Here is a 14,375-nt window from a genome sequence, read left to right as displayed (position 1 = left end):
CATAGTTATTGGCAGAGGCATCCAAAGTATGCAGTGAGCCTAGGTCCTATGAGGTTACAACATCAAGCGGAGCAGTGTTGTGGAGGAACCAAAGCCTGTTAAGAGAAGTGCAATACTCCAATTGCGCACAGCGGTCTCAAAGGCCGAAATTTTTTGCTTGTCAGACAGGAGCCATCCACCAACCAAAAAGTTGGTGGCGATCCCACCTCCACTGGACCTGGGGATACATCTGGGATTTTACCGTCCCCAGGCCCTTAATTGGTCTGAGGCGGGACTTCCACCTCATTGAGGCAGGAAATCCTGCCTAATGGAGCTGCTGGCCAATCGACAGGCTGGCAGCTCTTAGTCCCAGCAGCGCCACCAGGAGTGGTGGCCACTGCTGGGACTGCAACCCAGCTTCATGATCAAGATGACAGAAAGCACGAAAAAGAGGTAGGTTTTTGGGGTCTTGCCGGGGGTCATCAGTCAGGCCTCGGCAAGGGGGGTTGATTGAGGGGGCAGGCGAAGGATTGGGGCATCTGGGGCAGCCCTCCATGATATCTTATCAGGAGGGCCCCCCACCCACCACCCCCAGGCTGTCAGAAGGCCGCCTACTCTTTACAGGCAGCTTTTCTTAGGCCTGAGCTGCCCACCTGCCAATGGTAAAATCCCCGTGGCGGCAGGCCGAGGCCTTTAAATGGCCATTAACTGGCCACTTAAGGGCCTTGATTGGTCTGGGGTGGGCGGGCCATTTCTCGCTGCTGCCGCCCCACATAAAATGGCAGCTGGAGTGGGTCAGGAAGGGCCCCCCAAGCCTCCCACTTCATATTATGCCCCCCTAAACACCCACCATCAGCCCACTCTTTTGTGGGGGGGGGGGGGGGTGTGCGTAAAATTCTGGCTGAAAGAACACACTCCGACAATGAGGGTGTGACAGAACAACAGGACAACAACCAACACATTGACAGCATGTCTCAAACCAAAAACAGCCAAGGGTGAAATCCATGTCCCCAGAAGGTTATACCATAACAAGATCTGGAACAGTTATCAAACCACTGAAATGATATTTGGATTCTTGAGCTTCTGTACTCATAAATGTCACAATCCCAATCCTTATACTTATAAATTTTATAATCTCTATCCCATATGACTAATTTTGATATTATCCAATTTGATGTGTTTTTACTTGTAGCCAATGTGGCTTATCTTTGGAAAGAAAGGGGATGTGGCCTTCAGAGTGATGTCCCTTTAAGAACTCAGTGTGCTAATGAGCTAAGTACCAGGATGTAGTTATGTGACCAGAAGCCATATTCACTCTGCAATTGTAACACCCGAGACAAAGGTTCTGTACATAGTTTGCTCTGTATTGTATATACTAGTTTATGTTAATAAACCCTCTAGAGATCTTCAACCAACTGGAATCCACATACATCATTGTGTTGCTTAAGATAACGCAGCCAAACCCATGACAAAGACTGTGATAAAGAAAATCTGATTGTTTTATCCAAAGAAGTTGCTGGCTGCCAATAGACTGTAAGAAGGGGCTTCTGAAAAAATAATCACCTCTTTGGGACTGGTTCAGTCCTCTCAGTAAATGTTGTATTTAACAACATCTTTTTGATCTTTCTTGTTAAATATATTTTATTCATAAGTAAATCTGGAAAAAATAGCTTAACCTTTATTCAAAGCTCTAGTGGTGTGTTGATTTTCTGAGGACGCAGGAGAACATGGTGGGCATCGCATGTATTCTTCAGGAACTGATTTACCCAGATCAGCATCTTTAGCCCTGGGCAATACTAAGACACATATCACCAATGATAAAGACATAGTTTTTGCCTCATAAGGGATTCTGATTATGAAAATTACAGTGCAGCCGTGTATTTGAAAAAGACTTGCACTATCACAGTGAAATTTTCATGCTTTTCTACATAGTACAAGAAACCATCGTGGAAAACCAAAGCTTCAGGCCTTCCCAGAGAATGAATCTAAAAGCTTGAATGATTGAACCAGATGTTTGTACTCTCAGTGTGGAATGCAAATGAGGGTAGCTTTCTATCAAGGGTACTTGAGTATGTTTATACAGAAATATCTTGTGTAAGTTCCACTGTGGGCCATATTTCTGCTCAGGTTGAATACATTGCCTATGCTATTAGCAACCAGGCAATGTTTTGCAGCATTCCATCAAGGCCACCCTTGATGCACAGAACAGGCTAGCAGTCTAAGCTACTCTGATCCAGAAGCAAGCATTGCTGGATTGCATGGTTACTTACGAGAAGGACTTCCAAAGCAAAACCATCGATCTCCCTTCTCCAAGCATAATCTCATGAACACTTCAGGGATATGCCGCTCAACCACATCATGGCCTTCTAGAGACTGAGAATGGGGAGCTAATAGTAGATAATAAGGAAATGGAAGATACATGGAACAAATATTTTGCTTCTGTCTTCACTATAGAGAATACAAAAAAACATTCTGGCAATAGCTGTAAATCAGGAGGTGGAAGGAAGAGAGGAACTTGTTGAAATTACAATTACCAGGGAAGGGGTACTGACCAAACTGATGGAGCTGTGGGATGACATGTCCCTGGGTCCTGATGGACTTCATCCTAGGATCTTAAAAGAGGTGACTAATGAGGAGGTAGATGCATTGGTGTTAATTTTTCAAAACTCTCTAGATTCTGGTAAGGTTCCTTCAGACTGAAAAGTAGCAAATATAACCCCTCTGTTCAAGACGTGGGGGAGGCAGAAAACAGGTAACTATAGGCCACCAGGGAGGCGGTGGCATAGTGTTATTGTCACTGGACTAGTGACCCACAGACCCAGGGTATTTCTCTGGGGACATGGGTTTGAATCCCACCACACCTGAAGGTGGAATTTGAATTCAATTTTTAAATCTGGAATTAAAACCAAGTCTAATGATGGCCATGAAACCATTGTCAATTGTTGTAAAAACCCATCTGGTTCACGAATGTCCTTTTAGGGAAGGAAATCGGCTGTCCTTACCTGGTCTGGCCTGCATGTGATTCCAGACCCACAGCAATGTAGTTGATTCTTAAATGCCCTCTGAAATGGCCTAGCAAGCCACTCAGTTGGATCTAATGACTAGGAAGTCAATAAAGAATGAAACTGGACGGACCACCCAGCATCGACCTAGGCACCGGAAATTAAAACAGCAAACCCAGCCCTGCAAAGTCCTCCTTACTAACATCTGGGGGCTTGTGCCAAAGTTGGGAGAGCTGTCCCACAGACTAGTCAAGCAACAGCCTGACATAGTCATACTCACAGAATCATACCTTACCAGACAATGTCCCAGACACCGCCATGACAATCCCTGGGTATGCCCAGTCCCACCGGCAGGACAGACCTAGCAGAGTTGGCAGCACATTGGTATACAGTAGGGAGGGATCGCCCTGGGAGTCCTCAACATCGGCTCCCGATCCCATGAAGTCTCATGGCATCAGGTGAAACATGGGCAAGGAAACCTCCTACTGATTACCACCTCCGCCCTCCCACAGCTGATTAATCAGTACTCCTCCACGTTGAACAGCACTTGGAGGAAGCACTGAGGGTGGCAAGGGCGGAGAATGTACTTGGGTTGGGGGACTTCAATGTCCATTATCACGACTGGCTCGGTAGCACCGAGCTGGCCAAGTCCTAAAGGACATAGCTGCCAGATTGGGTCTGCGGCAGGTGGTGAGGGAAAAACATACTTTACCTCGCCCTCACCAATGTGCCTACCGCAAATGCATCTGTCCATGACATTAATGGTAAGAGTGATCACCGCACAGTCCTTGTGGAGATGAAGTCTGGTTTTCACATTGAGTTGGCACTACCACCATGCTAAATGGGATAGATTTTGAACAGATCTAGCAATGCAAAACTGGGCATCCATGAGGCTCTGTGGGCCAACAGCAGCAGCAGAATTGTACTCAACCACAATCAAAAACCTCATGGCCCGGCATATCCCCCACTCTGTCATTATCATCAAGCCAGGAGACCAATCCTGGTTCAATGAAGAGTGCAGGAGGGCATGCCAGGAGCAGCACCAGGCATACCCCAAAACCTGGTGAAGCTACAATACTGCGTAAGCAATATGCGATAGACAGAGCTAAGCGATCCCATAACCAACGGATCAAATCTCAACTCTGCAGTCCTGCCACATCCAGTCATGAATGGTTGTGGGCAATTAAACAACTAACTGGAGGAGGTGGCTCCACATCCTCAATGATGGGGGAGTGCAGCATATCAGTGCGAAAAATAAGGCTGAAGCATTTGCAACAATCTTCAGCCAGAAGTGCCGAGTTGATGATCCATCTTGGCCTCCTGCTGAAGTCCCCAGCATCACAGATGCCAGTCTTCAGCCAATTCGATTCACTCCATGTGATATTAATAAATGACTGAAAGCACTGGATACTGCAAAGGCTATGGGCCCTGACAATATTCCGGCAATAGTACTGAAGACCTGTGCTCCAGAACTAGTCACACCCCTAGCCAAGCTGTTCCAGTACAGCTGCAACACTGGTATCTACCCGGGAATGTGGAAAATTGCCCAGGTATGTCTGTACACAAAAAGCAGGACAAGTCCAATCCGGCCAATTACCTCCCCATCAGTAAAGTGATGGAAGGTGTCGTTGACAGTGCTATCAAGCAGCATTTGCTCAACAATGTGATGCTCAGTTTGTGTTCCGCCATGGCCGCTCAGCTCCTGACCTCATTGCAGCCTTGGTTCAAACATGGACAATAGAGCTGAACTCAAGAGGTGATGTGAGAGTGACTGCCCTTGACATCAAGGCAGCATTTGACTGAGAATGGCAGCAAAAAGCCCGAGAAAAGCTGAAGTCAATGGGAATGAGGGGGAAATCTCTTTGCTGGTTGGAATCATACCTAGCACAAAGGAAGATGGCTGAGGTTGTTGGAGGTAAATCATCTCCACTCCAGGACATCACTGCAGGAGTTCCGGAGGGTAGTGCCCTAGGCTCAATCATCTTCAGCTGCTTCATCAATGACCTTCCTTCAATCATAAAGTGAGAAGTGGGGATGTTCGCTGGTGATTGCACAATGTTCAGCACCATTCACGACTCCTCAGATACTGAAGCAGTCTGTGTAGAAATGCAGCAAGACCTGGACAATATCCAGGCTTGGGCTGATAAGTGGCAAGTAACATTCACACCACACAGGTGCCAGGCAATGACCATTTCCAACAAGAGAGAATCGAATCATCTCCCCTTGACATTCAATGGCATTACCATCGCTAAATACCCCACTATCAATATCCTGGGTGTTACCATTGACCAGAACTGAACTGGAGTAACCATATAAATACCATCGCAACAAGAACAGGTCAGAGGTGAGGAATCCTGCAGCAAGTAACTCATCTCCTGACTCCCCAAAGCCTGTGATCACTAAGTCAAGGCACAAGTCAGGAGTGTGATGGAATACTCTCCCCTTGCCTGGATGGGTGCAGCTCCAACAACACTCAAGAAGCATGACACCAACCAGGACAAAGCAGCCCACTTGATTGGCATCCCATCCACAAACGTTCACTCCCTCCACTGCCAATGCACAGTGGCAGCAGTGTGTACCATCTGCAAGATGCACTGCAGCAACGCACCAAGGCTCCTTCGACAGCAACTTCCAAACCTGCGAACTCTACCACCTAGAAGGACAGGGCCAGCAAATGGTTAGGAACACCACCACCTGCAAGTTCCCCTTCAAGCCTCACATCATCCTGACTTGGAACTATATCGCTGTTCCTTCACTATCGCTGGGTCAAAATCCAGGAACTCACTTCTTAACAGCACTATGGGTGTCCCTACCCCACATGGACTGCAACAGTTCAAGAAGGCAGATCACCACCACCTTTTCAAGGGTAATTAGGGATGGGCAATAAATGCTGGCCTAGCCAACAATGCTCACATCCCCATGAATGAATAAAAATAAAAAGTTAGCTTGACGTCTGTCATGGGGAAGGTGTTAGAATCGATCATTAAGGAGGTTGTAGCTGGGCACTTAGAAAAACTCGAGGTAATTGGGTAAAGTCAGCATGGTTTTGTGAAAGGGAAATCATGTTTAACCAATTTGTTGGAATTCTTTGAAGGAGTGACGTGTGTTGTGGATAAAGAGCCTGTTGACATACTGGACTTGGATTTCCAGAAACGCATTTGACAAGGTGTCACATAAAAGGTTATTGTGCAAAGTAGGAGCTCATGGTTTAGGGGGTAACATATAAACATGAATAGAAGATTGGCTGGCTGGCATAAATGGGTCCTTTTCTGAGTGGCAGGATGTAACGAGTGGAGTCCCACAGGGGTCTGTGCTGGGTCCTCAACTTTTTACAGGTTATATCAATGACTTAGATGAGAGGAGCGATGGCATGGTAGCTAAATTTGCAGATGACACTAAGATAGGTAGGAAAGTATGTGATGAAGAGGACATAAGGAGGTTGCAAACCGCTATAGATCAGTTGAGTGAGTGAGGAAAAATCTGGCAGATGGAGTATAATGTGGGAAAATGTGAAGTTGTTCACTTTGGCGGGAAGAATAAAAAAGCAGAGTATTACTTAAACGGAGAATGACTGCAGAATTCAGAAGTGCAGAAAGATCCAGCTGTTCTAGTGCAGGAGTCACAAAAAATGTTAGTATGCAGGTACAGCAGGTAATAAAGGGGGCTAATGGAATGCTATCCTTTATTAGGAGAGGAACTGAAAATAAAAGTAAAGATGTTATGATTCAGTTATATAGGGCACTGGTGAGACCACATCTCGATACTGTGTGCAGTTTTGGTCTCCTTAATTAAGGAAGGATGTAAATGCATTGGAGGCAGCTGAGAGGAAGTTTACTAGATTGATATCTGGAATGTACGGGTTGTCTAATGAGAAAAGGTTCGACAGACTCCGCTTGTTTTCATTGGAGTTTAGAAGAGTGAGGGGAGATTTGATTGAAGTTTATAAGATCCTGAACGGTTCAGACAAGGTGGATTTGGAGAGGATGTGTCCTCCTGTGGGTGAGTCCAGAACAAGTGGGCACTGTTTTAAAATTAGGGGTTGCCCTTTGAGGACAGAGATGAGGAGAATTTTTTTTTTCTCTCAGAGTGTCGTGTGACTTTGGAATTCTCTGCCTCAGAAGGTGGTGGAGGTGGGGTCATTGAATATTCTTAAAGCGGAGGTAGATAGATTCTTGTTAGGCAAAGGATTCAAGGGTCATCGGGGGTAGATGGGAGTGTGGAATTCGAAACACAAACAGATCAGCCATGATCTTATTGATTGGCGGAGCAGGCTCAAGGGGCCGAATGGCCTCCTCCTGCTCCTAATTCGTATGTTTGTACATTCAATGCTTCTACTGCAAAGTGGGGAGCAGGATTCAAGCTCAGTGCTACACATGGTTCCTGTGGTTTATGGAGTTAGCAGTATTTATGAAATCCAATACAATGCATCCGCCTTTATTGAAATTAAGCAGGAAGGGGTAAGACCATGAAAAGAAAAGTGCTCTTCAGTAGATTTCATCTTCAACCATCAGTCATTGGATCACTGTTTAATCTTACCTACACAAAAGGAACTTAGAACCATAGAAAAATTACAGCACAGAAGGAGGCCATTCAGCCCATTGTGTCCATGCTGGCCAAAAAAACTAGCTGCCCAATCTAATCCCACCTTCCAGCACCTGGTCCATAGCCTTGCCGGTTACAGCATTTCAGGTGCATGCCCAGGTGCTGTTTAAAAGAATTGAGGGTTTCTGCCTCCACCACCATTCCTGGCAGTGAATTTCAGACACCCACCACCCTCTGGGTGAAAAAGTTTTGCCTCATGTCCCCTCTAATCCTTCTACCAATCACCTCAAATCTGTGGCTCCTGGTAATTGACCTCTCCACCAGGGGAAGCAGTTCCTTCCTGTCGACTCTATCTAGGCCCATCATAATTTTGTTCACCTCAATTAAGCCACCCCTCAGCCTCCACTGTTCTAAGGAAAACAACCCAAGCCAATCCAATCTTTCCTCATAGCTGCAACTTTCAAGCCCTGTTAGGATTAATGTAGGATTAGTATAAATGGGTGGTTGATGGTCAGAACAGACTCAGTGGGCCGAAGGGCTTGTTTCAGTGCCGTATCTCTCTATGAATCTATGAATCTCTAACATTCTTGTAAATCTCCTCTGTACTATCTCCAGAGAAATTATGTCCTTTCTGTAATGTGGTGACCAGAACTGTATGCAATACTCCAGCTGTGGCCTAACCAGCATTTTATACAGTTCAGTATTACATCCCTGCTTTTGAGTTCTATACCTTGGCCAATAAAGGAAAGCATTCCACATGCCTTCGTTACCACTTTATCTACCTGTCCTGCCACCTTCAGGGACCTATGGACATGCACTCCAAGGTCTCTCACTTCTTCTACCGCTCTCAATATCCTACCGTTTATTGTGTATTCCTTCACTTTATTTGCCCTCCCCAAATGCATTTCCTCACACTTCTCTGGATTGAATTCCATTTGCCACTTTTCCACCCACTTAACCAAACCATTGATATCTCGCTTGAGTCTATGGCTATCCTCTTCACTATCAACTACACAGCCAATTTTTGTGTCATCAGCAAATTTTCCAATCATGCCTCCCACATTTAAGTCCAAATCATTAGTATATACCGCAAACAGCAAGGGACCCAACACTGAGCCCTGTGGAATGCCACTGGAAACAGCTTTCCATTCACAAAAACATCCATCGACTACTACCCTTTGTTTCCTGTCCCTGAGCCAATTCTGGATCCAATTTGCCGCATTCCCCTGTATCCCATGGGCTTTCATTTTACTGACCAGTCTGCCATGCGGGGCCTTGCCAAATGCTTTACGAAAATCCATATAGAGCACATCCACTGCACTACCTCCAATCGTCTGGTACCTCGCCTGTATCTAGTGAGGATTTAAAGATGATCCTCAGTGCATCCGCTATTTCCTCTCTGGCTTCCTTTTACAACCTGCGATGCAGTCCATCCGGCCCTGGCGATTTATCCACTTTCAAGGATGTCAGACCCTCTAGTACTTCCTGCATTATGCTTATCGTATCTAATATTTCAAACTCCTCTTTAACTACAATGTCTACATCAACGCTCTCCTTTGTGAAGACAGAGACAAAAAACTCAATAAGAACCCTGCCCACATCTTCTGCATCCATGCATAAGTTCCCTTGTACATCTCTGATTGACCCTACCCTTTCCTTAGTTATCTTCTTGCTCTTAATGTACTGATAAAACATCTTCGGGTTTTCCTTGATTTTATCTGCCAATAATTTTTCATGTCCTCTCTTTGCTTTTCTAATTTCCTTTTTTATTTCACCCCTACACTTTCTATACTCCTCTAGGTTTTCCAAAGTATTAAGATTTTTGTGATCGTCATAAGATTTCTTTTTCTGCTTTAACTTATCCCATAAGCTTCTAGATAACCAGGGGGCTCTAGATTCGGCAGTACCACCCTTTATCTTTGTAGGCATGCCTACACTGCATCTGTGGTATCTCACTTTTGAATGCCTCCCATTGGTTTGCCACTGATTTTTCTTCAAGTAGCTGTATCCAGTCCTCTTTCGCCAGGTCACCTCTCAGTTTTGTAAAATTTGCCTTTCCCCAATTTAGAACTTTTACTCCTGTTTTATCTTTCTCCTTTTTCATGATTATGTTAAAACTAACTGTATTATGGTCACTATCTCCAAAATGGTCACCACTGTTACTTCATCCACTTGCCTGGCTTCATTACCGAAGACTAAATTTAGAATTGCACCCCCTCTCATTGGGCTTGTTACGTGCTGGCTAAAAAAGTACTCTTGAACACAGTTCAAGAATTTTGTCCCCTCTATGCCCTTCACACTGTTTGTATCCCAGTTGATATTGGGGTAGTTGAAATCCCCAACTATTATTGCCGTATAGTTTTTATGTGATGAAACATAGGTATAATAGGCTTAATTAGGTAGAATTTTGATATAGTTAATATATTATACCTTTTAAAATCAGTTTTCAAGACGCACTGACATTCCCCTTTAAGAAGGTAGAGTTAGGAATTTCAAGGTCTTTCAAGGTCCCTGTTACAATAGAATGTGAACCAGAAACATCTTTTAAGTTGGAAACTCCATTTCAGTGTTTCTGTTGCCAGGGACCTGGAGGATAAACACACATTGAAACATCCTGTGTGACATCAATAAGAGGTAGCAATAATCGACACAAAAGGTTGCTTCAAGGTACCATACAAACAATTATAGATGATAAAATAGTAAATAGAATAGTACTTACAGGATCAGATGTTAAGTAAACACAACTATAAACATTTTGACCACATAAATGCTCACAACCTCAAGAGCAGGGGAATTCCAGCAAAACATTAAGTGGAGATGTTACTTCATGATATGACCAAATATGGATCTCAAAAGCAGGAAAAACACACACAGAAAGGTAACACCAGTATGCTGAAAGGTCAGATGATACCTTAGGAACAGTATTAACATGAGGGTTTCTGAAGCAAAAATTAGAAGCGTTGAATTCCTCATCAATACTTCTCACTCTCTGGCTTACTTGGGGAATTTAAGTTAAAAGTTTAGTTTAAATTTTGATGGATATTCTAAGATATTTTGCTGTAACAATATCAAGGTTAAACTTCTGGATTCTATTTTAGAAATAATACTATATGTTACATCTCTTAGTAATATTTGATATTGTGATATACTTATCCACTTAAAAGTATATTGCATGTTCAATTCTTTAATAAATATATTAAAGTTAATAAATCATCTCCTGTAACATTCAGTATACAATTACAGAACCCACTTTCTGTGTCTGTTTAAGTGGAGAGATGCGTATTGAAGAGAGTTTCCCAGACCCTTATAATATGTGGGATATTTATGACTTAGCCATAATTATTTTAAAAATAGGCTATCCGAAAGATGGTAATATTCTCTGTTACTTTTCTTTCTTTGAGGGAAAACTAGTTAAATTCTTTGCACCCAAATAACTGTCTATAGGGTTCCGAAGAAGGGTCACTGACCCAAAACGTTAACTCTGCTTCTCTCTCCACAGATGCTGCCAGACCTGCTGAGTATTTCCAGCATTTCTTGTTTTTATCTCAGATTTCCAGCATCCGCAGTATTTTGCTTTTATTTAAGTCTATAGGAATTTGTCTGGTTTGAACTTAATTAAGGGAGATTCATAGGGATGTACGCCTGATTTGGATTAGTCCCTATAAGGGGTTAAAGTCATAAATCACTTCATTTGCACTCAGAAATTTGCCTACGTATTTGTTCTTCTACCTCCCTCTCACTAGTTGGGAGTCTATAGTACACTCCTAGTAGTGTGGCTGCCCCTTTTCTATTTCTGAGATCCACCCATATGGCCTCATTTGATGATTCATTTAGCATATCATCCCTTCTCAAAGCTGTTATTGATTCTTTAACTAATAATGCTACACCCCCTTCTTTTTTTATCTCCCTCTTTATCCCGCCTGAAAACTCTATATGCAGGGATGTTGCCATTCCCTCTTTAAGCCAAGTTTCCATTATAGCAACAATATCGTGTTGCCATGTGTTAATTGATGCAGAAATTAAATGTAGGCTTGTTAAATTTGCAGATGAAGTCAAACTAAAGTGAGGTGAGCTGTAGGAACAAAAGAAGTCGTCAGCCACATGTACATTGTTTGGAAAAGCAAAATACTGCGGATGCTGGAAATCTGAAACAAAAACAAGAAATGCCGGATTCACTCAGCAGGTCTGGCAGCATCTGTGGAAAGAGAAGCAGAGTTAACGTTTCGGGTCAGTGACCCTTCTTCGGAACTGACAAATATTAGAAAAGTCACAGATTATAAACAAGTGAGGTGGGGGTTGGACAAGAGATAACAAAGGAGAAGGTGCAGATTGGACCAGGCCACATAGCTGACCAAAAGGTGACGGAGCAAAGGCAAACAATATGTTAATGGTGTGTTGAAAGACAAAGCATTAGTACAGATTAGGTGTGAATATACTGAATATTGAACATCAGCAAGTGCAAACCTGAAGAAGAACAACCTGTTTGTATCAAACATTGTTTGTATCAGTTATGCAAGTAGACAGACTAATGGAAGATGACATTGATTATTGGCAAATATAAAATGAGTTCCATAGGCAGAGAGTTGGACAGGATGACAAAAAAAGGGACCTGGAAGTAACATTAAATTTGTTATTTTTTAAAATTCAGAAACAACATGAAGAAGCAATTAAACAAACAAATAAATTGTTGAAATACATGGCCAGAATCATGGATGATAAGTCTACCAAATTTATGCTGAGATTTACAATGCACTCGTTCGACCTCCCTTGGAGCATTATGCATAGTTTTAGTGATTGTACTTCAAAGAGTGAGGGGAAAGGCAACAGGATTAACCCCAAGTATAAAGGGAATGAGTTATATGAAGAAATGTTAGAAAACCTCAAACTCATTAATCCAGAGAAAAGATCAAAAGGGGACCTCATGAGGGCATATAAAGTATTAAAAGGTAAGATAATTGCTTCAAGCTCAGTCCAACCAGTAGGACAAGAAAACATAAAATATAATTTAATGGAAAGAAAATTTTAGATAAGTACTTCAGCACTTTACTAAAAGGTTGATAGACATTTAGAATATGATTTCAGAGCAGAAGATATGAGAGGCATTCAAAATGCAGCTTGATACTAGGCTGGGTGATTGGGAATGGCAGGGGATGGGTTTGATGGGGGTTTCTGAATGTAGAAATTATGGGAGATAAATCCTGGGAGTAAGAGTGCAGGTGGGTCTGGTGAGTTTTCTCAGTTCTCTTTCGCTTCTCTTTCGCAGTTGGACAGAAGAAAAACCTCTTTCTGTCAGTGCCAGCATGCGATGACAACAATACCAACTTGTGCTTATATAGTGCCTTCAAGTTTATGGAGGGTAGAATGTGGGAGACCAGCCAGGGGTGTATTGAAATAGTTAAGTCTAGAGGTAAAGAAAGCAAACTCGGGGTCAAACATGACATCAAGTTTGTGAACATTTCGGTTCAGCCACGGAGAGTTGTGAAGGAGAGGGATGGAGATAACAGCTAGGAAACAGAGTTTGTTTAATTCATTCATGGGTTGTGGTGTCACTGACAAGGTCAGCATTTATTGTCCATCCCTAATTGCCCTTGAGAAGGTGGTGGTGAACTGTCTTCTTGAACTACTGCAAACCATGTGGTGTAGGTACACCCACAGTTCTGATAGGGAGGGAGTTCCAGGATTTTGACCCAGTGACAGTGAAGGGGAGGCGATATAGTTCGAAGTCAGGATAGTGTGTGGCTTGAAGGGGAACTTGGAGGTGCTGGTGTTCCTGTGCATCTGCTGCCCTTGTCCTTTTAGCTGGTAGAAGTCACAGGTTTGGAAGGTGCTATGGTGGACAAGATCTGGGGAATCAGGAGGTGAGTTACGCAATGTAGAATTCCCAGCCTCTGACCTGCTCTTGTAGCCACTGTATTTATATGGCTGGTCCAGTTAAATTTATGGTCAATGGTAACCCCCAGAATGTGGATGGTGGGGGATTCACCGATGGTAATGCCATTGAATGTCAAGTGGAGATGGTTAAATTCTCTCTTGTTAGAGATGGTCATTGCCTGGCATTTATGTGGCACAAGTGTCACTTGCCACTTATCAGCCCAAGCCTGAATGTCGTCCAGGTCTTGTTGCATGCAGGCACAAATTGTTTCAGTATCTGAAGAACTACAAATGGTGCTCAACACTGTGCAATCATCAGTGAACATCTTATGTTGGAGGGAAGGACATTGATGAAGCAGCTGAAGATGGTTGGGCCTAGGACACTACCCTGAGGAACTCCTGCAGCAATGTCCTGGGGTGAGATGATTCGCCTCCAACAACCACAACCATCTTCCTTTGTGCTAGATATGACTCCAACCAGTGGAGAGTTTCCCCCCTGATTCTCATTGACTTCAATTTTGCTCAGCCTCCTTGATGCCACATTTGGTCAAATGCTGCCTTGAAGTTAAGGGCAATCGCTCTCACCTTACCTCTTGAATTCAGCTCTTTTGTCCATATTTTGACTAAGGCTGAAATGATGTCTGAGTGTCTCTGGCGGAGCCAAAACTCAGTATCGGTGAGCCGGTTGTTGCTGAGTAAGTTTCGCCTGATAGCACTGTTGACGCCCCCTTACATCACTTTGCTGATGATCGGGAGTAGACTGATGGGTCGATAATTGCCCAGGTTGGATTTGTCCTGATTTTTGTGTACAGGGCGTACTTGGGCAATTTTCCATATTGCCAGGTAGGTACCAGTGTAGTAACTGTACTGGAACAGCTTGGCTAGGGGTGTGACTAGTTCTGGAGCACAGGTCTTCAATACTATTGCCAGAATATTGTCAGGGCCCATAGCCTTTGCCGTATCCAGTGCCTTCTGATATCT

The sequence above is a fragment of the Heterodontus francisci genome, chromosome 3 (genome assembly GCF_036365525.1).
Source record: "Heterodontus francisci isolate sHetFra1 chromosome 3, sHetFra1.hap1, whole genome shotgun sequence".
NCBI classification, from domain to species: Eukaryota; Metazoa; Chordata; class Chondrichthyes; order Heterodontiformes; family Heterodontidae; genus Heterodontus; species Heterodontus francisci.
Note: the sequence above shows the minus strand (reverse complement) of the source record.